Below are 24799 nucleotides of genomic sequence, written 5' to 3' on the forward strand. Positions count from 1 at the left end.
ACTTTTTTTTTTTTTTTTTTTTTTTTTTGAGACAGAGCCTCAAGCTGTCGCTCTGGGTAGAGGGCCATGGCATCACAGCTCACAGCAATCTCCAACTCCTGGACTTAAGCAATTCTCCCTCATCCACCTCCCAAGTAGCTGGGATTACAGGCGCCTGCCACAACGCCTGGCTATTTTTTGGTTGCAGCCATTATTATTGTTTGGCAGGCCCGGACTGGATTCAAACCCACCAGCTCAGGTGTTTTGGCTGGCACCTTAGCCGCTTGAGCCACAGGCGCCGAGCCAATGCCCAGCTATTTTTTTGTTACAGCTTGACCGGGGTCAGATTTGAATCCGCCACCCTCAGTATATGGGGCCGGCGCCCTACTCACTGAGCTACAGGTGCCGCCCAAGAATGTTTTATATATTTGGCATACAAGTCTTCTGTCTGATGACTGTTTTGCAAGTATATTCTCCTAATCTGTGGCTTTCCTTTTTGTTTTTCTAATAAGGTATCAGTATCACTTGTTAAAATATGGAGCATATGCAGGTATAAGAAAGGCATTGAATATTTAACAAATATAGTAAACTTTAAGAATCCTGTAGAACCTGAGTGTGGTACCAACATGAGTGAGAGCATATTTATCATATTAACTCTTGATTTGGAAATTATTTTGCATAATTTGAGAAAAACAGTGTAGGGCACTATACTAAGTATTAGAAGAGATGGAAGGAAACATAATCAGATGTGTGGGCACTGTTCTCCAGGGGCTCACATCTGTGGAGGGAGAGGTATAAGGCACATATTCTGATACTATTCTTTGTTGTAAGTGCTATATGCTTTATGGCGTGATGTCATCTCATCCTCAGAATAATCCTCTGAGATGGATTTTCCCCATTTTGCAGATGCAGAAACTGAGGCTTAGAGAAGTTAAATAATGTCCCCAGTTTATAAATTTAGGATATTGGGGACCTAGATTCAATCCTAAGCCTGTCTGACTTCAAAGGCCACATTCTTAACATTTGGGCTCAATTGCTTCCCAGATATAGCATGAGACAGGATGTTTTAAGGAACTATAAAAGAGTTTTAAACAAGTGTTATAGAACAAGAAGAACTAAAAATTTATTTTTGGCTCTGTGCTAGAACGCACCATGGAGGAGTTAGCATTTGAGCTGGGCTTTGAAGACTGTGTGTATAACTTCAGTAACAAGGATGGCAGAAGGGGAACGATAGTTGGAGAAAACAGCATAAGCAACGTGCAGAGGTAGGAACGTCATGGATCTACTGACTAAAGCCTAACATTTCCCAGGGGAATGGTGAGAGAAAGGGGGATTCAAATCTACTCTCAAAAGGCTTTGAAAGTTGGGCTAAGAAATCTGAATTTGATTCCAGAAGGCAGTGGTGATCTATTAAAACATTTGAGCAGGAAGGTGAATAGAGGGTTGTATGTCCCACATGAACAAGAAAGTCAAGGAGATACAGAGAGAAGTCCCTACTGCAGGCACTGAGGGTCCCAACCAGTGCATAGCCATAGAAATGGACAAAAAGAGATAGATACATAATTTGGAAGTAGAAGCTATTGCCATACATCATTTTTATTCTATCAGCTTTTCCATAACCTGGAACTAATTCGACCCAGTCCCTTGCTGCTTCCTCCTTCCTTGTTCATCTGTATTTTGTATACTTCATTGCTCCCAGACAGTAGCCAGGGAGAAGAAAAACTCAATTTGTCCAGCCTATAATTTGTTGGCTAATTCTGATAAATTAGGTGGTTCCTGGCAAAGGCAGAAACTTTTGGCCAAATGAAGTTTTCTATAATATTATTTGTGCATTTATTTATTTATTTAGCTAAGCAAATTCATTCATTTCCATCTATTCATCCAAACATTTATTTATTCATTTAGTAAACAGTCATTTAATATTTATTGAGTGTCCCATCTGTCACTGGGCAAGAGACATAAACAGAAACGTCTCTGAAGATTCAGCTCCTGTGGCTTAAGCAACTAAGGCACCAGCCACATACACCCAAGCTGATGGGTTCGAATCCAGCCCGGGCCCGCCAAACAACAGTGATGGCTGCAACCAAAAAATAGCGGGGCGTTGTGGCGGGCGCCTGTAATCCCAGCAACTTGGGAGGTGGAAGCAGGAGAATCACTTGAGCCCAGGAGTTGGAGGTTGCTGTGATCTGTGATGCCACGGCACTCTACCTAGAGCAAGAGCTTGAGGCTCTGTCTCAAGAAAAAAAAAAAAAAAGAAATGTCTCTGAAGAAGACAGATGAATGGCCATCAAACATATGAAAAATGCTCATTGTCCCTAATCATCAGAGAAATGCAAATCAGAACCACCATGAGGTATCACCTAACCTCAGTGAGCATAGCCCATGTCACAAAGTCCCAAAGCTGCAGATGTAGTGCAGATGTGGAGAAAAGGGAACACTATTACTTTGTTGGGGACAATGGGGACAAATAGGATTGCAAACTAATATAGCCTGTTTGGAAACAAGTATGGAGGATCCTCGAAAAACTCAAAATAGACCTTCCATTTGATTATGCAATCCCATTACTAGACATCTATCCAGAAGAAAAAAAAATCATTTTATCGTAAGGACATTCTGCACTAGATTGTTTATCACATCTCAGCTTACAATCACCAAGATGTGGAATCAACCCAAGTGCCTATCAACCCAGGAATGGATTAATAAACTGTGGTATTTGTATACCATGGAAATTTTATATCTTTTGTGTTAACCTGGATAGAGTTAGAGAATATTCTCTTTAGTGAAATATCACAAGAATGGAGAAGCAATTGGGGCAGTGCCCATGGCTCAGTGGGTAGTGCGCCGGCTCCATATACCGAGGGTGGCGGGTTCGAACTCAGCCCCAGCCAAACTGCAACAACAACAAAAATAGCCGGGCATTGTGGCAGGCACCTGTAGTCCCAGCTACTCGAGAGGCTGAGGCAAGAGAATCGCCTAAGTCCAGGAGTTGGAGGTTGCTGTGAGTTCTGACCACGGCACTCTACCAAGGGTGATAAAGTTAGGCTCTGTCTTTAAAAAAAAAAAAAAAAGAATGGAGAAGCAAGTATCCAAAATACTCAATACTAATATGAAGCTGGTAGATAAACTAATACACTCTCACACAAGAGAAAAACTTAATTTAATTCAAGTTCGGGGAAGGGAGAAGAGGAGAGGAGGAACAGGGAGAAGGGAGGGGGATTAGTTGTGACCCATCCTGTACCCAAGATGTCTAAGGGTTTATATATCTTGGGTACGGGATGGGACACAACTACAACAGGGACCTTACCTAACAAATGCAAACATCATAACCTAATCATTTATACCCTCATAGTAATCTGAAATTTGAAAAAGAAAAAAATGGTCTAGTGTGTATACCAGACACTGTGGTAGGCACTAAAGATACAGGGGCAACAGAACACAGCTCTGCCCACAAGAAGTTCACATTTTAGTGGAGAATTGGTTCTGCCATCTTTTGGAGATTATATATATATATATATTGTTGTTCTTTTCTTTTCCTTTCAGATTTTTTTTTTCCTTTTACTTTCCACGCCCAGCCCCACCCCCACTACTTCTACTAAGAAAGTTTAGTATTCTGTTTCTACACTTTGGATAGTTACCCAGGAAATTTTAACATGCATTCTGGAGTCTAAAATTAATTTATATTTTTACCCTGCTCCAGCCAATACGAGGAACTTAATGAACATCTCGACTGTGTTCATCCCACCTTGTCTGACTTATATTCTATTGTCATGTATTTTTTATATATGACTTCCTTCTGTCTGAAGTATGTCCTTTGAAATTTCCTTTAGTGAAGTGCTCTTGATAGCAAATCATGGTTTTTACTTGATAATATCTATATTTTGCTCCTGGTCTTGCTAGGTATACAATTCTAGTTGACAGTATTTACCCTCAGTACATTAAATGTATTATTCTACTGCCTTCTGGATTCCATTATAACCATTGGGAGATCAGGGGTCATCTAATGATTATTGCTTTAAATGAAATGTGTTTTTTCTCTGTCTACTCTTAGGATTTTTATCTCTGTTTTTGGTATCCTGCAGTTTCACCATGGTGTAGATTTTTAAAACCAGCTTTACTGGTGTATATATGACTTACAGTAAACTGCACATTTTAAGTGTTCAATTTGCTAAGTTTTGACATATGTATATACCCATGAAAATATTACCACCTCAAGAAAATGACCATATCTATCATTCCCCCCAGTTTTCCTGAGTCCCTTTGTATTTGTAACCTCTCTTTCCTGTTCCTCCTCCCCCCTCCTCAGTTTCCAAGCAACCATTGGCCTGCTTTCTGTTCCTAGAGATTGGTTTATACTTTCTAGAATTTTATATTAATGGAATCAGACAGTATCTACTCTTTTAAAAAACATCTGACTTTCTTCAGTGAGCATGATTATTTTGAGAGTCATCCATGTGATAACATGTAACAAGAGTTTATTCTTTTTATATTGGTAAGAAATAATCCTTTGTGTGGATATACCACAGTTCGCTTATCCATTGACCTGCTGATAGGCATTTGGGTGGTTTCCAATTTGGGACTGATGCAGAGTTACTGTGAGCATTCATGTAAAGTCTTCATGTGGACATATGCTTTTATTTCTCTTGGGTAAATAACTAGGTGTACAATGGCTAGATTATATGTTAGCTGTATTTTACCATTGTGGTACTAGTTTACAACTCAGTATGATCCATCTTTTTAATTTTAGCTATTCTGGTAGTTTTTCATTGTGGCATTTCATTGTGGTTTAAGGTATCTATCTTTCTCTAATGACGAATGATGCTGAGCATTTTTCTGTGTGCCTATTTCCCTCTGTATATTTTCCTTGTGATAAATATGTTCATATCTTTTGCCCATTTAAAAAAAATTGGGTCATTCCCTTTCTCATTATTGAATTTTGAGAGTTCTTTATATTCTTTATATTCTAGATACAAGTCCTTTATCAGATAGATGCTTTGTGGTATTTTCTTCCAACCCATGGCTTGCCTTTTTATTCTTTCTCTTTTTTGTTTTTGTGTATTGATACTCTGTTGTTCCAGTATCATTGATTGAATAGACTATCATTTCTCCACTAATTACTCTTGTGCCTTTGTCAAAAAGTAGTTGCCCATATGTGTGCAGTTCTATATCTGGAGCCTCTATTCTGTTCCTTTCATTTATTTGTTTTTCTTGATACCAATACCACACTGTTTTTGTTACTGTCATTTTATCGTATGTCTTGAAATCAGGCATTGATTTCCCAACTTGGTTTTTCTTTTTTCAAGTTTTCTTTGTTATTCTAGGCCTTTTGCTTTTCCATGAGAGTTTTAAAATCAGTTTGTCAATTTTTTAAAAAGAGCTTCCTGGGATTTTTAATAATTAATTGATTTTTATTGGAATTGCATTGAATCTGTAAGTTAATATTTGGTCTTTTGACTCACTACATCATATATCTTTATTGATTTAGTTTTTGTTAATTTATCCTAGCAATATTTTCTGGTTTTCAGTCTTACATATTTTTCAGATTTATTCATAGGATTTGATAATTTTTGATACTCTTGTAAATCTTTATAAATTTCAACTTTAGATTGTTCCTTGCTAACATATTGAAATATAGTTGTCGAGCATTTTGAATATTGGTCTTTTCTCCTGTAATCTTCCTAAACTTATTAGTTCTAGTAGTTTTTTAATAGATTTCATGAGTTTTTCTATATAGATGCTCATGTCATTTGTGAAAAAAGACTGTTACTTATTTTTTCCCAATCTATGTGCCTTTTATTTCTTATTCATGCCTTACTACACTGGCTAGAAATGCTAGTACATTTTGAATGGAAGTGGTGAGACTGGAAATTCTTGTCTTGGTTCTGATCTTAGGAGGCAAAGTATTTAGTCTTAAATTATGACATTAAGTATGATTGTTAACTATAGGTTTTTTGTGGATGCCCTTTAAGCAGAACTTTCTATTTTTAGTTTGTTGATAGTCTTTTTTTTTTTTTTTTTTTTTTTGAGACAGAGTCTCACCATGTTGCCTTCAGTAGAGTGCCATGGCATCACAGTTCCCAGCAACCTCAAACTCTTAGGCTTAAGCTGTTCTCTTGCTTCAGCCTTCCAAGTAGCTGGGACTATAGGCACCCGCCACAACGGCTGGCTATTTTTTTGTTGCATTTGTTCAGTTGGCGTGGGCCAGGTTGGAACCCGCCACCCTCAGTATATGTGACTGGCACCAAAACCACTGTGCTATGGGCACGGAGCCTGTTGGTAGTTTTAATTAGGAACATATATTAGATTTTGCTAAATGAATTTTCTGTATTTATTGAGATGATTGTTTGATATTTCTTCTTAAGTTTGTTAATGTAGTAGATTACATTGATTGTTATTGTTATTACTATGATTGTCATTTAGAGACAGGGTCTTGCTTTGTCCCCCAGGCTAGAATGCAGTGGCATGATCATAGCTTACTGCAACCTCAAACTCCTGGGCTTACGTGATTCTGTCACCTTAACTTCCCAAGTAGTTAGGACTATAGGCACATACCATTGTATCTGGCCAGTTCTAAAACATGTTTGTAGAGACAGAGTCTTAGTATGTCGTCTTGGCTAGTCTCAAACTCAAGATACCCTAATGAAGTGCTGGTTATAGGCATGAGCCACTGCACCCAACCCATTGATTAATTTTGAATGCTAAACTAACCTTGCATTCCTGGGGTCAGTTCTACTGATTATTATTTATTATCTTTTTATACATTATTATGCTTTATTAGCTAACATTTTATTTAGAGTTTTTATATCTGTATTCAAGAGGAATATTGGTCTGTAGTTTTCTTTTCTATTTAATGTCTTTGGTTTTGGGATTAGTGGTGTTTTTATTCCATTTTATTTTTATCCTGATTGTGGTTAGTCTATCTTTCGGAATCTGGATTATTTATCTTTCCGTCAGTTCAGGAAATTTCTCAGGCATCATCTTTTCAAATATATCCTTTGCTTCATTTTCTCTTTCCTTTTGTTCTGGAACTTGAGGTATTTTTGACACCCTTACACTGTATCATCATGTCTCACATCCTTCATGTTTTCCTTCTTTTTTCTTCCAGCACTACATTCTAAGTCAGTGGTTCTCAACCTTCCTCATGCTGCGGCCCGTTAATACAGTTGCTGTGGGTCGTGACCCACAGGTTGAGAACCGCTGTTCTAAGTGATTACCTCAGACCTTTCTTTCAGTTAATCAATTCTCATTGGAGCTCTAGTTAGGCTTCTTGTTTTACCTGCCCACTGAGATTTTAAAAAAGTTTTTTTTTTCTTTTAGTAGTTTTTTAGTTCTAAAAGTTGTATTTGTATTTTTTTTTTTTTTTTTGGCCGGGGCTAGGTTTGAACCCGCCACCTCCGGCATATGGGACCGGCGCCCTACTCCTTGAGCCACAGGCGCCGCCCCTAAAAGTTGTATTTGGATCTTTTTCAGATCTGCTTAGTCTTTTTCACAGTCTCTCTTTTTTTTTTTTATATATATTTTCAATGCCATTTAATTATTAAAGGATATTAAGCACATTCTACCTAGAAATTTCAATATTAAAGTTCTTTTGATATTTCTTTTTAAGTTAATATTTTTTTCTACTGTTTTTCTGGTGCCTAATTTTTAAATACATTTTGTGTGGGTATGTTTGTTTTTTTTGTTTGTTCATTTATTTGTTTTTACCATGAATTCATACTGCTTGCAGCCTTTCCTGTGGGGGTTCTTTGAGGGCTAAGTGAAAGTGGATTCTTTCAGAAGAGATTGGCATTTGCTAATGCTGCATACGTACCTAGTGAGATCTCTTTACATTACACTTTCAACATGAAGTTTCTCAGACTTCTCAGCTACTCTTGATTATGGGCCAAAAGCCTGTGTAAGAGCTGGGTGTGGTAACAAATTGTCAAAAGAGAATTTGAGCCAGTCCTCTGGTGAGGTGACATAGGGAGTCCTAGCTGCATGTGGGTAGAGTTACAGAGAAGATACCTGTCAAACTCCCGCCTTGCGTGGACTCTGGGCTTTGTCTTCTATGTCCTGCAAGTCAACATTCATGTTAACCTGCATTAGTAGACTCCTTCAGAACAAAAACCAGTTTACCTCTGGGTTCTTACTTTCATTTGTTTTTTTGGTTTCGATTATTTCTTTCTTTCTTACAAGTTTGCCCATGAATTTAAAAACATGGTTTTTATGTGACTATTGGAATTTAAAACCTATCTCCCCTGATAAGGATGTAAGTTCCATGGGATCAGGGAATTGGACAGTCTTCTTACTCTGTCCCAAGTATCTCTATGGCCCGGCATATAAAGAGCATTTGATAAACAAAATGAATGAATGAATAAGTGAATGACAGGGTCTGTCAGGGTAAATTGAGGAAGCAGAAATTTGTAGTAACTCAATAGTTAGTTCAGCAGATGTCTATGGAGCCCCTACTGTGTGTTAATTTCCATACTAGGCACACTTGGAAAGTGCAAAGTTGAGTAAAATACAAATCTTGCCCTCAAGGAACCCTCAGTCTCATGAAGGAAAGGCAATGTTTCCATTATTGGAATTTCCAAATTTAAATGATAAATTTCTTGTCTTGTGAGTAGACTGTGTTGGGGTATAATCTCACTATGATTAACTATCCAGGTTATGTATGTATGTATTGAGATAGAGTCTAATCCGTCACCCTGGGTAGAGTGCTGTGGCATCAGCCTAGCTCACAGCAGCCTGAAACTCCTGAGCTCAAGAGATCTTTCTGCCTTAGCCTCCTGAGTAGCTGGAACTACAGGCATCTAACCTCCTAGTTTTTCTATATTTAGTAGAGACAGTGTCTTGCTCTTTCTCAGTCTGGTCTCGAACTCCTGAGTTCAAGAGATCCACTTTGAGATCCTCCTTCTCCTAGCCTCCCAGAGTGCTAGAATTACAGGAATCAGCCACCACGCCAGACACTATCCAGGGTTTAAATAATGTAATAATGTATATACAAAACTCTTATGTTCTAGAAACAACCCCAGATGATACCTTGTGCTATGATTATGCCTAGACACCTGTTTCAGCCCTCTTTTTGGTTCAGTTAATTACCAAGTGCTTTTCTATGCCCAGAATAACATCAGATTTTGGGAGGGGATACTAAATTTAAAATAAAATAGATTACTGTCCCCAAGGAGTTTATATGTTAGGGAATGTGGAGGGCATGGATGACAACCACTGAATTTGCCTTCCCATAGAAGTCCTAAGTGGATACAAATAGAAAATTCCTAGGCCCTGCAGCACAAGGCACAGATAAGGGGATGCTGCCCTTTAGAGTCCAGCAAGTCTTTGAAGCCCCCAAATCTGCTCTGCATTTGGCTTGCTGAGTAGTGGGCTTTGATGTTAGAAGTTGTTTTTAGGTACAGTGAGACCAGAAACAGCAGGTAACAAGCCCACAATTCTATGCTTTTCATACCTGTGTGTCTCTTTTGTATGGCCTTCTAGATCCCTGGGTCCTAGATAGCCCCTGAGAACACACAGGCAAAGGGGAGCTGCGTGTGCCTGCTGCATCTTCTCCCCCTGTACACTTCTCTGCACTACTTGCTAGCAGCTTCTGGGGCAAACCAAAGTTAAATGACTCTGAACTTAATCCAAGTCACAATTCCTACTCTTTCTGGAACCCAGACTAGTCCTGGGGTCTGTCCAAGCCCAGGAAGAGAAGACACAACATTTAGTATACAACCGAAAGTCAACCTTATTTGATGTATTCTTTGTGCCTGTGTTTTCAGAGAGGGCAAGGCAGGCCCATGCGGCTTCCGAGGGCTTGCTGGAAGCAAGATTAGGGGGGTGGGCTACAGCTGTGATTCCCAGTCACTAGTCCCAGACTCCTTGTTAAAATTCTCACCAGTCGAAAGGGAAAATGGGGGGAGAGAGTGATAAGTATTTCAAGAAGCTCAGATGTGTCACTGATCCTGAGCAGTCATTTCCAACCTGGTATAATATTACATATGTCCTTTATTTTAGGAGATGATGGTAATGGCAGACAGTAGGTGGTTTGTCTTCTTGGTTGGTTTGAATGTACTTACTGAACAGAACATGAAGCTGATAGCACTGTCTCCTCCCAACACTTCTTTTTGAAAAAAATCTTTTCAGGTTTATTGATTTCGGAAGTCAGAACTGCCAGGTTATGTGACTTAGAAATTGAACAGCCTCGGCTTTTCTGATAGGTGGATTATAGGATTTTGGGGTGGGGGCAGTTAGAGATACTTTTCTGTCCTTATCTGTAAAGTTGGGCTTGGATTAATTTTTTATTTTATTTTTACCATGGGCATATTAGAATGAGAGTGAACCCTACTCTCTTAGGGGCAGTGAGGCCATGGTGGGGTAGCATCTTGATCTAGTGTCTCAAGTTCATACAGGTTGCTAGGTCTTAAGTTTGGTAGGAGCTTTATTGCTGGCATAATTCTTCTTCTGTATACCTTCTCAGCTCTGAAATACAGAATGGTGCTTCGATATTCACATACTTGCCTTTGCGAGAATCCTACAAACCCAGGTTTTTGTGCCCATCATCTTTTCTGCACAGGTTCTTGGGTACAATCTGGTTATGGATTAGATTCAGCCCAGAGAGCTTGTTAATTCATCTTCCTTTGCAGTATGTCAGCTCAAAGAAATGCTTCAGGCATGGATAGCTCTCTGCCCTCAAGGGAGGATAGGCCAGGAGCTCAGCAAACTACTATTGAGTGACATGTAAGAATCTAAGGCATTTGGAAGAAACTAAAGGAAATTTGTTTTAAGTTCTCATGGGTTAAAACCCACCTCTGTCGGGTGGCGCCTGTGGCTCAGTGGGTAGGGCATATACCAAGGGTGTGGGTTTCAATCCAGCCCTGGTCAAAATGCAACAAAAAATAGCCGGGCGTTGTGGTGGGTACCTGTAGTCCCAGCTACTCAGGAGGCTGAGGCAGGAGAATCGCCTAAGCCCAGGATTGGAGGTTGCTATGGGCTGTGACGCCACAGCACTCTACCAAGGGTGATAAGATGAGACTCTATCTCTTAAAAAAAAAAACAAACACCCACCTCTATCTTGCAGTGCTGTGTGGCTCTAGTCAAGCCACTTAACTCTCTGGGCCTCTTATTTTATTTGTATCCATAATAAAAACAGAAGGCTGTTCTTTGTCATTTTATTTAGTTATTGTAAGGTTACTTGGCTATTTTAGTGATTCGGTTATTATAAATGAAGTGCAATGAGCTTTGACAATGACCAAATGCAAATAACTTTTATTTACTTATTTTATCACTTACTGGTGATGCCTGCTATGTGCCAGGTATAGTTCTGTTTAGTGTGAGAAAACTATAACTAGCCATCAGGAAGCTTGTATTCCAGTGACGAAATAGAAGCAAACAAATAAATAAGGTATTGATGACAGATGCTCTGAAGGAAATAAACAGGCTTGTGTAAGAGATTCGGGAAGGGGCTTACAGGGGATTTCTCTGAATGTATAAGGATCAGGTTGTGACCTAAAGCCTGGAAAGAAGCTAGAGAAGAGTGTCAAAGTAGCAGGATTAGCATAGAGGGACCATAAGCTGCAAGGAGCTGGCTTGCTTAAAGACTAGAAAGGGTGCAATGTGGCCGCAGCTCAGTGACATATAACAGTACCTTTAACTTCTTCTCACGCTTTTCAAATTCATTTGTCTTAGGGAACAAAATTAATTAATAGATAGGTTCTGGATATTAAAATCATTCTTAAAAACATCTTTAGAATGTAGAAGTGAGAATACCATAGAGTAGTTATACAGTATGGTCTGTGGACTCCGTTGCCCCAGGTTCACACCAGTTTTATCACTTATGAGCTCTCTGACTTTGGACGAGCTACTCAGCCATTCTGACCCTCAGTTTCCTTATCTGTAAAATGGTGATAATAGTCTTCAAGGTCCATTCTTCAGAGGATTATTATGAAAACAAGTTTTATTATTTCGGGAGGGGAGACAAGATGGCGGACTGAAGCCAGCTTTCAACAAAGGCTCCCGTCCAGAAGGAGAGTTAAGGGACAGGAATTTAGTAAGTATCCTGGTGGACTTGAGCCTCACCAAGAGAGAAGGCTGAAGAACGCACATCAACACCGCTGAGGCAAGTTGTGATCACAAGGACGCAAACAAAAGGTACAAAATCCACCACCAAGCGGACGGGAGTCCCCCTCCCCCATGAGACCGGCTCTGTAGCCCCACAATTGAACAAGCGGGCAGAAATTAAAGCCCCTCCCACTACACTCCACGGGAGAAACCTTCTAAAAACTGGACCTACCTCCCCTACTGGGGTGCCGTGGCGTTCTCCTGCCCGACATAGGGCTGAATAAAACTTTGGGAATCCTTTGCCGGCAACCCTGAATCCCCGGCGCTCCCCTCCCGCCCACTGAGGTCTGGAGGCCTGTCCCCCAGGACTTCGGATCCTTGGGTGATTTCTCAAGGGGAGTGGACAGTCCCCGAGTTGCGACTGGTCAGCATTGACTCTGAGGCACGCCGAGTGAGGAGAGGGCACCGGGCTGAGGGGGAGTCACGCCTCGCGGCACTTCCCTGCGGTGCAGTGCACCAACCCTCCCCGGGCATAGGGGACCCAAGACTGAATCAGACTCTGGCCTCCCCGCTGAGAGCTGAGAACCCCTACTCTCACTCGGGGTCTGAGGGCCTATCCCCCAGGAGTTCGGCTCCTTGGGTGATTTCTCGAGGGGAGTGCACAGTGCCTGAGCTGCGTCAGGTCAGCGCTGACTCTGGGACACGTGAGCGAGGAGAGGGCACTCCGCTGAGGGGAAATCAAGCCTTGGCGGCACTTCCCTGCAGTGCAGTGCAGGAGCCCTCCCCGGGCACAAGACTGAATAAGACTCTGGCCTCCCCGCTGAGAGCTGAGAGCCCCTACTCTCACTCGGGGTCTGAGGGCCTATCCCTCCGGAGTTCGGCTCCTTGGGTGATTTCTCGAGGGGAGTGCACAGTGCCTGAGCTGCGTCAGGTCAGCGCTGACTCTGGGATACGTGAGCGAGGAGAGGGCACTCTGCTGAGGGGAAATCAAGCCTTGGCGGCACTTCCCTGCGGTGCAGTACAGCAACCCTCCCCGGGCATACGGGGCCCAGGACTGAATCAGACTCTGGCCTCCCCGCTGAGAGCTGAGAACCCCTACTCTCACTCGGGGTCTGAGGGCCTATCCCCCAGGAGTTCGGCTCCTTGGGTGATTTCTCGAGGGGAGTGCACAGTGCCTGAGCTGCGTCAGGTCAGCGCTGACTCTGGGATACGTGAGCGAGGAGAGGGCACTCTGCTGAGGGGAAATCAAGCCTTGGCGGCACTTCCCTGCGGTGCAGTGCAGGAGCCCTCCCCTGACCGTAGTATTGCGTGAAACTGAATGAAACTCTAGCTTCCCCCCGCCCCACTCCCAATCCGGGTCTGGGGGCCCATCCCCCAAGAGTTCTGATTCTTGGGGGATCTCTTAAGGGGTGTGGACCCAGCACAAACTGCGGCCGCTCAGTGCTGACTCTGGGGCGCGGGACAGAGGAGAAAAGGGTCGCCTGAGTGCCCACACCAGAGCAGCAGTTCCCTGGAGGTAGATCAACAGCCGTTTTTTCTTTAACGGCAGAACGCTCACTTCTGGATATTCTGAGGCCACACCCCCGTCTCCCTGGGCAACCAGAGGAGGCCACCGGTGACACGGCTCACAAACCCGGAAGCCTCCAGGGCGGGCCGACCCAGAGAGGTGTTCAGACGCAATTCTCCAGCAGCAAAGACGTTTGAACTCAAAACAGCCCGTCTCCTGTAGGCGACGACAGGAACAGAGACAGAACCTCACAAAGTTGTCTGTTCTGTTCTGTTCTGTTAGCAGCATCCATCAGGGACGGGGCTAAGCCTGAGTGAACACCTCCTTCCCATCACCTGCATCAAACACTCAAAGATGTCAGGCCCCATCTCCTCCTGCTAGATAGCAGCAGTCTGCGGGGGCCTGGCAGACTTCCTCGCGATTCAGGCAGGTGCAAACCCCTGGAGTGTCTGTTCACTGCAGGCAACTGGGTTAGCCATCTGCAGAGATACCAGTGACTGGGTCCGACAGAGGGGCAAAGTGGGGAAGGAGACGTCAACCTTCCCAGACTGCTCTGTTTGCGGGGTGGCTCCTCCTGACTCCACGCTGCACTGGGGTGAGCTGTCTCAGAGGAGTCACCAGGCCCCTGTGATCCAGTTCCCAGCGACCTCTTGAACCCTTCCACCTGAGACAAGTGCCGATTGAGACAGTTGATTCGGACCTTTTGAACTGGGCTAATAGACTGAGGACTTTTCAGGTGGTGCCCTGGGTGTGCGATTGTAGGAAGGTTTGATTCTCCTTTTCCAACTGGGGCCAGAGGTGGGCAGGCGGGGTGACTTAATTGCTGATTTTTCCACACAGCTGAGACTTCAAGCCAGAGTAGAAGTTGCAATAGGATCGAACAGAAACCAGCTGAAAACAAGACAGAACCACTTTGCTCCACCACACCAGACAGGGCCCCAGTTTCTCAGGCCACAACACTGTACGGGCCCTCGATAAAACCCCAGGGGAAAAACCAAAGGGAGTAAACCATGGGGCGGAATCAGCGGAAAAACTCTGGTAACATGAATAACCAGAATAGATCAACCCCCCCAAGAAAAGATACGGCAGATGTGATTGAAGATCCCATTCATAAACAACTGGCTGAGATGTCAGAAGTCGAATTCAGAATTTGGTTTGCAGACAAGATTAATAAAATGGAATTAGGAATTCGAGGAGAAATTCAAAAACTGTCTCAAGAATTTAACGAATTTAAAGACAAAACCACCAAAGACTTAGACACACTGAAACAAGAACTTACAGCCCTCAAAGATATGAAAAATACAGTAGAATCCCTCAGTAACAGAATGGAGCAAGCAGAAGAAAGGATTTCTGACATTGAAGATAAAGTCTTCGAACGCTCCCAATCTCTCAAAGAGGAAGAGAAATGGAGAGCAAAAACGGATCACTCACTCAGAGAGCTCTCAGATAATTCGAAAAAAAATAACATAAGGGTTATAGGAATTTCGGAGACTGATGACGTGGCAGCCAAGGGCACAGAGGCCCTTCTACATGAAATTATGAAAGAAAATTTTCCAGACATGCCTAGAGAATCTGAAATTCAGATAGCAGACAGCTTCAGAACCCCAGCACGATTCAACCCCAAAAAGCCATCTCCCAGACATATCATAATTAGCTTCACTAAAGTTAACATGAAAGAGAAGATTCTCAAAGCAGCCCGGCGAAAGAAAACTATAACGTACAAAGGTAAGAATATTAGAATAACTGCAGATCTCTCTGCTGAAACTTTTCAAGCAAGAAGAGGCTGGTCATCAACTTTTAATCTCCTAAAGCAAAAAAACTTTCAACCCAGGATCTTGTATCCAGCTAAACTGAGTTTCATCTATGATGGAGAAATTAAATACTTCAATGACATTCATATGTTGAAAAAATTTGCCATAAGTAAACCAGCTCTTCAGGATGTTCTCAGACCTATCCTCCACAATGACCAACCCAATCCTATACCACAAAAGTAAACTCACTCAGAAACTTCGGATCAAACTCCAACTTCCACACTGGCGAAAGGATTAAAAATGTCCACTGGACCTTTGAAAAACTCGATACCCAAAATTCCACCAGACTTATCAATACTCTCCATCAATGTGAATGGCTTAAACTGTCCTCTAAAGAGGCATAGGTTAGCTGACTGGATACAAAAACTCAAGCCAGATATTTGTTGCATACAAGAGTCACATCTCAACTTAAAAGACAAATACAGACTCAGGGTGAAAGGATGGTCATCCATATTTCAGGCAAATGGTAATCAGAAAAAAGCAGGTGTTGCAATTTTATTTGCAGATACAGTAGGCTTTAAACCATCAAAAGTAAGGAAGGACAAGAATGGTCACTTCATATTTGTTAAGGGTAATACTCAATATGACGAGATCTCAATTATTAATATCTATGCACCCAACCAGAATGCACCTCAATTTATAAGAGAAACTCTAACAGACATGAGTAACTTGATTTCCTCCAGCTCCATAATCGTTGGAGATTTCAACACTCCCTTGGCAGTGTTGGATCGATCCTCCAGAAAGAAGCTGAGCAAAGAAATCTTAGATTTAAACCTAACCATCCAATATTTAGATTTAGCAGACATCTACAGAACATTTCATCCCAACAAAACTGAATACACATACTTCTCATCAGCCCACGGAACTTACTCCAAAATTGATCACATTTTAGGTCACAAGTCTAACCTCAGTAAATTTAAAGGAATAGAAATTATTCCATGCATCTTCTCGGACCATCATGGAATAAAACTTGAATTGAGTAACAACAGGAATCTGCATACCCATACAAAAACATGGAAGTTAAATAACCTTATGCTGAATGATAGCTGGGTCAGAGATGAGATTAAGAAAGAAATCACCAATTTTTTGGAACAAAATGACAATGAAGACACAAGCTATCAGAACCTCTGGGACACTGCAAAGGCAGTTCTAAGAGGGAAATTTATAGCACTGCAAGCCTTCCTCAAGAGAACGGAAAGAGAGGAAGTTAACAACTTAATGGGACATCTCACGCAACTGGAAAAGGAAGAACATTCCAACCCCAAACCCAGTAGAAGAAAAGAAATAACCAAAATTAGAGCAGAATTAAATGAAATTGAAAACAAAAGAATAATACAACAGATCAATAAATCAAAAAGCTGGTTTTTTGAAAAGGTCAATAAAATAGATAAACCTCTGGCCAACCTAATCAGGAAAAAAAGAGTAAAATCTCTAATATCATCAATCAGAAACAACAAAGACAAAATAACCACAGACTCATCAGAAATCCAAAAAATCCTTAATGAATATTACAAGAAACTTTATTCTCAGAAATATGAAAATCTGAAGGAAATAGACCGATACTTGGAAGCACGCCACCTTCCAAGACTTAACCAGAATCAAGTGGAAATGTTGAACAGACCCATATCAAGTTCAGAAATAGCATCAACTATACAAAACCTCCCTAAAAAGAAAAGCCCGGGACCAGATGGTTTCACGTCAGAATTCTACCAAACCTTTAAAGAGGAATTAGTACCTATATTACTCAACCTGTTCCAAAATGTAGAAAAAGAAGGAAGACTACCCAACACGTTCTATGAAGCAAATATCACCCTGATCCCCAAACCAGGAAAAGACCCAACAAGAAAAGAAAATTATAGACCAATATCACTAATGAATATAGATGCAAAAATATTCAACAAGATCCTAACAAACAGAATCCAGCAACACATCAAACAAATTATATATCATGACCAAGTTGGTTTTATCCCAGGGTCTCAAGGCTGGTTCAATATACGTAAATCTATAAATGTAATTCAGCACATAAACAAATTAAAAAACAAAGACCATATGATTCTCTCAATTGATGCAGAAAAAGCTTTTGATAATATCCAGCATCCCTTCATGATCAGAACACTCAAGAAAATTGGTCTAGAAGGGACTTTTCTTAAACTGATAGAGGCTATCTACAGCAAACCCACAGCCAATATCATATTGAATGGAGTTAAATTGGAATCATTTCCACTCAGATCAGGAACCAGACAAGGCTGCCCATTGTCTCCATTGCTTTTCAACATTGTAATGGAAGTTTTAGCCACCGCAATTAGGGAAGAAAAGGCGATCAAGGGTATCCATATAGGGTCAGAAGAGATCAAACTCTCGCTCTTCGCAGATGATATGATTGTGTATCTGGAAAACACTAGGGACTCTACTACAAAACTCCTAGAAGTGATCAAGGAATACAGCAGCGTCTCAGGTTACAAAATCAACATTCATAAATCGGTAGCCTTTATATACACCAACAACAGTCAAATTGAAAAAGCAGTTAAGGACTCTATCCCATTCACAGTAGTGCCAAAGAAGATGAAATATTTGGGAATTTACCTAACAAAAGACGTGAAAGATCTCTATAAAGAGAACTATGAAACTCTAAGAAAAGAAATAGCCGAAAATGTTAACAAATGGAAAAACATACCATGCTCATGGCTAGGAAGAATCAACATTATCAAAATGTCCATACTACCCAAAGCAATATATAATTTCAACGCACTCCCTATTAAAGCTCCACTGTCATATTTTAAAGATCTTGAAAAAACATTACTTCGTTTTATATGGAATCAGAAAAAACCTCGAATAGCCAAGACATTACTCAGAAATAAAAACAAAACAGGAGGAATCACACTACCAGACCTCAGACTTTACTACAAATCGATAGTGATCAAAACAGCATGGTATTGGCACAAAAACAGAGAAGTAGATATCTGGAATAGAATAGAGAACCAAGAGATGAATCCAGCTACTTACCGCTATTTGATTTTTGACAAGCCAATTAAAAACATTCAGTGGGGAAAAGATTCCCTATTTAACAAATGGTGCTGGGTGAACTGGCTGGCAACCTGCAGAAGACTGAAATTGGACCCACACCTTTCACCATTAACTAAGATAGACTCTCATTGGATTAAAGATTTAAACTTAAGACATGAAACTATAAAAATACTAGAGGAGAATGCAGGGAAAACCCTTGAAGAAATTGGTCTGGGTGAGTATTTCATGAGGAGAACCCCCCGGGCAATTGAAGCAGCTTCAAAAATACACTACTGGGACTTGATCAAACTAAAAAGCTTCTGCACAGCTAAGAACACAGTAAGCAGAGCAAGCAGACAGCCCTCAGAATGGGAGAAGATATTTGCAGGGTATAACTCTGACAAAGGTTTAATAACCAGAATCCACAGAGAACTCAAACGCATCAGCAAGAAAAAAACAAGGGATCCCATCGCAGGCTGGGCAAGGGATTTGAAGAGAAACTTCTCTGAAGAAGACAGGCGCACGGCCTTCAGACATATGAAAAAATGCTCATCATCTTTAATCATCAGAGAAATGCAAATCAAAACTACTTTGAGATATCATCTAACTCCAATGAGACTAGCCTATATCACAAAATCTCAAGACCAGAGATGTTGGCGTGGATGCGGAGAAAAGGGAACACTTCTGCACTGCTGGTGGGAATGCAAATTAATACATTCCTTTTGGAGGGATATATGGAGAACACTCAGAGATCTAAAAATAGATCTGCCATTCAATCCTGTAATTCCTCTGCTGGGCATATACCCAGAAGACCAAAAATCACAACATAACAAAGATATTTGTACCAGAATGTTTATTGCAGCCCAATTCATAATTGCTAAGTCATGGAAAAAGCCGAAGTGCCCATCGATCCACGAATGGATTAATAAATTGTGGTATATGTATACCATGGAATACTATGCAGCCTTAAAGAAAGATGGAGACTTTACCTCTTTCATGTTTACATGGATGGAGCTGGAACATATTCTTCTTAGTAAAGTATCCCAAGAATGGAAGAAAAAATACCCAATGTACACAGCCCTACTATGAAACTAATTTGGGACTCTCACATGAAAGCTATAACCCAGCTACAACTTAACAATAGGGGGAAGTGGGAAAGGGGGGGGTGGGTAGAGGGAGGGGAATCGGTGGGATCACACCTGTGGTGCATATTACAGGGGTATTTGCGAAACTTGGTAAATGTAGAATATAAATGTTTTGGCACAGTAACTGAGATAACGCCGGAAAGGCTATGTTAACCACTGGGATAAAAATGTGTCAAATGGTTTATGAAGTGAGTGTATGATGCCCCATAATCATATCATTGTATACACTTATGATTTAATAAAAAAATTAAAAAAAAAAAAAAGAAAACAAGTTTTATTAGGGAAATGGTGAATATAAAAATGCTTGGAATATGTAAAGAGCATTGTTAATGGGAAAGAGAATGTCTTGACTTCAGGCTGGTTCTTTGCATCCTGAGCTTGTTTGGCTGTCAGTAATTGGATACTCTCAGATAAGATTATCTGTGGTTGGGTTGAATCAGTGTTAACTTGCAGATAGGAAGCCTCTTCCAGGGCTTGTCCTTCAAGTGCAGCAGAAATGGTATTACAAGGAAATAAATGAATAATAAATGAAGGGCTCCGAAGTCAGGCTGCTCCTGCAAGATTTCTGTGTGTAGGAAACTCAGCAAAAACAAGATGGTCTTGTTGCATTGTCTCTGCAAGGAGAAGGGGGCTTCTGCAGGCAGCACCATGTTAGGAGCACAAAGTCTGGTCCCTGAAGGCAGTGGGAGGCACCAAGGACTGAAGGCCTGTCCTGGGTTGCACAACAGTTAGTGGTGGTGCTGGATGAGATGTGGATCTTCAGCCGCCCAGGTCTCTGCCCTTGGCATTCTGAGACACTTAGTCATTCCACACATGTGGTTGTTGAGCAGCTCCAGGCTTTTGATACTGTGCTAGGCCCTGGGGATATAGAGTAGACAGGGCCCTCCCCTTGTGATAGGCTCTTAACAAGTACTGTAATGATAAGAAGGTAACAGAAGTGCTCTTGACTGAGTGCAAGCAGGTGTCAGTCAAGAGTGCTGTAGGAACCAGACCCCGGGTTTGGTTTGGCTTTGTTTTGGAGGGGCTAGGCCTCTTGGGAGAAATGACGTTGAGTTAGCCGGTTGAAGTGTGGGATGAGGGGAGGAATCCAGACAGCATTCTGGAGAGGTGCGGTTTGTCTGGTTGCGGCTTGGCCTTGAAGGGCTGAGCAGTGGGGATAGAGGGTCTTGGAGGAAAGTCTTGGTCCATGATAAGGAGTCTGTATTTTCCGCAGCTGCTCTGTGGAGACTGACCTGGAGGGGATGGGGTGCCAACAGAGGAGCCATCTGCGAGGCTGCAAAGCCTAGACAGGGGATGACGGACAGCAGTGGGCACATATGAGACATTCAAGGGTCAGAGTCACCAGGACTTGTGACCATGACTAGCTTCTTATACTTCTTATTATCTGCCCAGACACCATGAGCTATGGTGGTGGCCAATGTCACATTTAACATGAAGCTTCAGAGACCTTCCCTTCCAAACCCCTGGTAGGGGCACTGGAAATATGTTTCGTGGTCATTCTTTTCTTTTAAGATTTGCAAAAATGAGGTAATTTAACCATAGGCAGTTAAGACTGCTGTCACTCCCCGCTCTAACTTCCCGTCTTCTTTGATAGGAGAGTGGCCACAGGTATTTTTGAGATCTTGCAGTGGGAAAGTTGAGTTGGGATTGCATCTAGCAAAATTTTTTTTTTTTCACTGTTGTACTGTTTTTTATTTATTTATTTATTTTTATTTTGTAGAGACAGAGTTTCACCCTATGGCCCTAGGTAGAGTGCCATGGCATCACACAGCTCACAGCAACCTCCAACTCCCGGGCTAAAGCGATTCTCCTGCCTCAGCCTCCCAAGTAGCTGGGACCACAGGCGCCCGCCACAACGCCCGGCTATTTCCTCGTTGCAGTTCAGCCAGGGCTGGGTTTGAACCCGCCACCCTCGGCATATGGGGCCGGCACCCTACCGACTGAGCCACAGGTGCCGCCCTGTACTGTTTTTTATTTCATGCTTTAAAAAAGACTACATACAGGTGGTTCTTTCCTCAAAGACATATCCCAGCCCAGGTGTGACTCTAGGCAGTGACTCAACAGAGGGCATCCCCCAGGCTCACAGGGAAACTCCAGAGGATGGCTCCTGATTTTCTCCTGAAGACAGGAGCTGTAGAGGATTTTCTGTGTTCATCAACCAGCAAGATGTTTACAAACAGACAAAATAAAAAACTTGACATTTACTTGACAAAATTTTGAGTTTAATAAAAAAAATGGCAATAACTGGTACAAGCATTAATTCAAAATATTTTCACTAAGCACCAAATAGAACACTTCCCAATCTTTTCACCAAGAACTCCTTAGAAAGAATGCCTTTAACTCAGTTTACTTAAGGTTTTAAATTTAAAAATCTAAAGCTATCAGTCAGAGTTTCTACTCACCACAAGATGGCCAGGTTAACAATGCAGAGGTCATATAATGTGAGTTATTTTATTCTATTCCATTTTTGAGAAAGAGTCTCATATGTCACACTTGGTAGAGAGCTGTGGCGTCACAGCTCACAGCAACCTTAAACACTTGGGCTTAAGCAATTCCCTTGCCTCAGCCTCCCGAGCAACTGGGACCACAGGCACCCGCCACAACGCCCGGATATTTTTTTTGTTATTGTTGTTATGGTTGTTTAGTAGGCCCTGGATGGGTTCAAACCCACCAGCCCCGGTGCATGTGGCCCATGCCCTAACCACTGAGCCTAATGTGAGCTTTTAAAAGCTTTGGTTGGTTGGGTGTGGTCCCAGCTACTTAGGAGACTGAGGCAGGAGGCTTGAGCCCAGCCTGAGACTGCAAGGAGCTGTGAAGAAGTGATACCACTGCATTCCAGCCAGGCAACAGAGCGAGACCTTGTCTCAAAATAAATAAATAAAAAGCTTTGTTTAACTTATACATGCCAATTAAGGATTCCTTAGTCTCAAGCTGGTAATCCTAGGTCCGTATGCCAGATACCACAAATGCACACAAACAAAAACTAAGTAGCATGTATAGAAGAAAGAACATATGGTCCCTGTATATTGAAGGAAATAATACCTAATGCTCACGGGCATACAGTGCAGGAAGGGGCAGAGACAGACACAAGCCACTAACCCACAAGGGAGAACCAAGTAAGGGCCAGATGGAGAGGTAAGTCCTATGCTCTGGGGACAGCAGGAAGAGCACTGGGAGGCTGCAGGGAGCAGGTGGCATCCAGCCCAAACCAGGAACATGACTGGATGTTATGTGTGTGAGCAGGACCTTCAAGGCTGGAGAAAATAAAGGGACCCAGGACACTGGGCCACAGACGCGCTGTGCTACCTGTTCAGAAGACAGTGACACCTTTGTTTGGGTAAAGAGATGTAATTTAATAAGAGAATACATAAAATTTAGGAAACCCTCACCCAACAAGAGACAGAACAGTGCTAGTCTGTTTTTCTCAAGAGCAATTCAGACAATCTGAGGTGGCCTATGAAAACTGGCAAGAGAACAGAGCCTCCCCAATGCAGAGGCACCACAGCTCTTTATGGAAGTAAAGTAGCGGAGGACCACCTTGCAGCCCACCTGGTCTCAGAGACCCCAGTCCCCTGGAATCAAATCCATTAGCGATCATCATCCCTAATGGAAAGTATCTCCCTTCCAAAAATGCAAACAAAATGACACAGCAATAACTCAAAACAGAGACAACTGGAGTAAGCTATAATGCTCCGACTGCTATAGCACTGAGGTAAGAGTCTGCCCAGTCACTTACACTGCCTTGTTACCCCGGAATGTAACACAACTCAGCACGCCACTGCACCCACGGCATCCCGCCCCATCAAGAAGTAAATAAACACCGCACAAAGTATCAACTTACCCCAAATAAACATCAGCATCAGCCATCATTTCACTAACCCAGGACGTTTTAATCCTCCTCCTACTATTTACAATCTCCTTGTTCTGAGAGTTCTGGGCACAAGATGAACATGGTGTAACTACATTCCTCTTCTTGAGGTAGTTCAATATTGACACACAACAAATTTACTTATTTGTCGACCCTACCATCATGGGGTAATTATCATAAAGGACCCCCAAGCAAAATCCTCATCCTCCATTCTCAGACTACTTAATTGTCTTTTCCCTCAGCTCAAAGTCAACTGACAACTAGAAGCACATGCAAGGAAATGGAAAGTCACACAAAAATTAAATAAGCAAAAAAGTCCCCAAACAAACCCATAAAAAGCAATCATATCACTATACTAACAGTCTAAACTTTGCAAAAGACATATTCACTTGTTTTACTCAAGCCACAAGCATTTCAAAAAGTATTCCAAAACCTAAACAGCTTATAAAAATAGTGGTAAAATTTTAGGTGGGAGCATAAAACTAAAATCAACTCATTCCCTGGCAAAGAGTTCTTCTAAAATGCCACCCATGTCCTTGAGAAATGTGTGGCAAGCTGTCCAAGGCCGCTGGCACTCTGGCATACCCTCCCTCAGGTCGGCTTCAGAGGTGCAGGGATAGTGGCCGACGCCTGTTCCAGGTAGGCCAGGGACCCCTGAGGGATGTCGACTGGCTTTTTGTGCTGCACACTGATGTCCTCCAACACCTGCTGCCAGTGCCTCAGCTTCGTCAAGTGCTTCTGGACCAGCGCATCTTTCCGCTGTAATTCATTCCTTAGCTCAGAGACATCCTCTTTGATAACTTGCTCTGGTTTCTGGACAGATAACTGCAATCTTTTTTGTAGAAAAAAACATTCTGTCTGTCTCGCAATATCCAGAAATTTCTGGATACACTGATCAACACCAGTTCGAATTTCTTCCTGATCAGTGCCATTGACATAGTCCTGACTCACCAGAGAAGCAAAACAAGCCTCGAAAGATGACTCCAACTCATCCACCAAAGTACTGTTAGAAGGTCTCGGAGCGCCTGGCGCTGCTTGAAGAAGTGAAGCCTGGCCTGGGAGTCCCGGCTGGGGTGGTGGAGGACCCGGTGGCTGCCCAGAGAACATGCCGCCTAGTGAAGCTGCCATTGTCCGTTAACAATGGGGGAGAAGTTTACTGCGCGTTACATCTAGCAAAATTTAATGAATACATTGCATGTATGCCTTATTTTCACATTCTTAAACAGTCTTTCCCTGTCCCCACCCCCTAATGCATTGACATCAGGTCCCATGAAACCAGATCTACCCATGGTAGTGGCTGTGATTTTTCCCATGCGGGGCCTTAGTGTCTGGCAACAGTGGCAGCAACCAGCAACTTTGCTCCAGGTAAAGAGAAGGCTCATGGGCCACAAGAGCTGTCTGCAGATATCAAAAGGACTGGCCTGGAGATTACTAAGCATACTTTTCTCTGCCC

At 42.2% G+C, this 24799-nt stretch overlaps 1 protein-coding gene and 1 pseudogene across 3 annotated transcripts in view; one reads left to right on the forward strand and one right to left on the reverse strand.

Moving 5' to 3' along the window:
- The window catches only part of GALNT10 (polypeptide N-acetylgalactosaminyltransferase 10), a 286117-nt gene that overhangs the window by 33366 nt on the left and 227952 nt on the right, over positions 1–24799 (forward strand). The window lies entirely within an intron of this gene.
- LOC128568823 (mediator of RNA polymerase II transcription subunit 28-like) lies at positions 23792–24474 on the reverse strand (annotated as a pseudogene). Its single transcript, XR_008375234.1, has one exon. The product of XR_008375234.1 is annotated as a mediator of RNA polymerase II transcription subunit 28-like (transcript).

This window comes from Nycticebus coucang, chromosome 17 (assembly GCF_027406575.1).
Source record: "Nycticebus coucang isolate mNycCou1 chromosome 17, mNycCou1.pri, whole genome shotgun sequence".
Classification (NCBI taxonomy): domain Eukaryota; kingdom Metazoa; phylum Chordata; class Mammalia; order Primates; family Lorisidae; genus Nycticebus; species Nycticebus coucang.